The sequence below is a fragment of the Asterias rubens genome, chromosome 1, assembly GCF_902459465.1.
Source record: "Asterias rubens chromosome 1, eAstRub1.3, whole genome shotgun sequence".
NCBI classification, from domain to species: Eukaryota; Metazoa; Echinodermata; class Asteroidea; order Forcipulatida; family Asteriidae; genus Asterias; species Asterias rubens.
In genome coordinates, this window is record NC_047062.1 from 32,296,398 (window position 1) to 32,298,047 (window position 1,650).

Here is a 1,650-nt window from a genome sequence, read left to right on the forward strand (position 1 = left end):
AGAAATAAAGTAGCAGTTGGATAAAGCATTTCCAATATTCATTTATACGTCCTTGAGATAATACCTCAGAAAGAAAAAACTTACATTTTCATAAAAATTGTCTAACTAACCAAACAATTTTCAACTCGGTCCATGGCGTCCGAGTACAAAGGCAAAATCCATGTGCGAATTTTAAACTTAGCGCTTGTGCCGAAAACACCCCAAATTTCTCCAAAATATACGAGTGAAAATCCTTTTTAACACTTTAAATCATAAGACAAGAAACTACTTAACTCACCATTCTTCATTTTGTAGTAGTTTACCCTCGGAACTCCGCCGAAAACCAGACTTTTTTGAGAGTTAAAACAAAAAGTCATGAATACTTTTCACAGGCATCCATTTTGCTATTGAAATAATGGCCTGCTGCGTCACGTGTCCCAGGTACGCGCCCTTCCCCCCCCCCCCCCGAGGTCACGACATCCAGGGTTCTTATTTGCATAAGCTTGACCTTTCTCTTTGGCTAAACTTATTAACATAAATATCGAGATAAAATGGGTGGTTTCTCAATGGAAAAGACTAATTAAAGGGTTGATCAGAAATCGCCTGGTGGTTTTAACAGCGGGATTCTTATAACTGATTGACCAATTAATTTTTCTGAAGAGAACAACACCCCTTGAAGAGAATAGAAGAAACTTTAAAACAGTGACCAGATATCCACTGGTCACTGTTTTAAAGTTTCCCCCATTCTCCTCAAGGGGTATTTTCCAGAGGCAAGGGGAATCAATAATACCCATCCGATAATTAGCACACCTTATGTGTGACTGGTAAGTAGGGGAAATTGTTTTTATAGAGGGGTAAAGAGAACTTAAGGTCATCATTGTTTTAAGGTTTTCATTTTGCAAAGCCACAAAAAAAAATCTGAGTAGTATTCTTTTTTTATTCAAATATTATTTTATTTATTTGTACAAAATAATTTTTCAGTTGACAATACTCACAGGGGATCAATAATTATGTATTTCAAAAATAATGGATGTCAATTTTCCCTCGTTTAAAATTTTGTGATAATCCTAGTGGTTTAATTATCACCAGTGATCCCTGCCCCCATTAAACCCAGCCTAGCACACAGCCTACCCTTCTCTGCCAGTCCACCATAGCCCCGGCCACCCACATTTTGCATCTTTGATATGAAACAAAAACTTCAAATAATAATTCAAGCTGATGAAAGAAATCTCAAATCACACCCAAACTGACTCCATTTTCAATACCATAATATTTTATATAATAATTAGTCTCTCCATTTTTAATGTTTAAATATTAGAGTAAATGGAAAAGTCATGGAAAACCTTGACTCAACAAACAAAATACCTATAATATAAGCAAAAGATTTATAACCAAACATTAGATGTAAGCATTTGAAGTAAATTGCAAATTCAGAAGAGAAGTAATTTCAAAACTTTGAAATGAGTTATTAATTAAAGACACTGGACACTATTGGTAATTGTCAAAGACCAGTCTTTTCACTCAGTGTATCTCAAATTATCCATAAAATAACTAACCTGTGAAAATTTGAGCTCAATTGGTTATCGAAGTTGCGAGATAATAACGAAAAAAAAAACACCCTGGTCACACGAAGCTGTGTGCTTTCAGATGCTTGATTTCAAGACCTCAAAT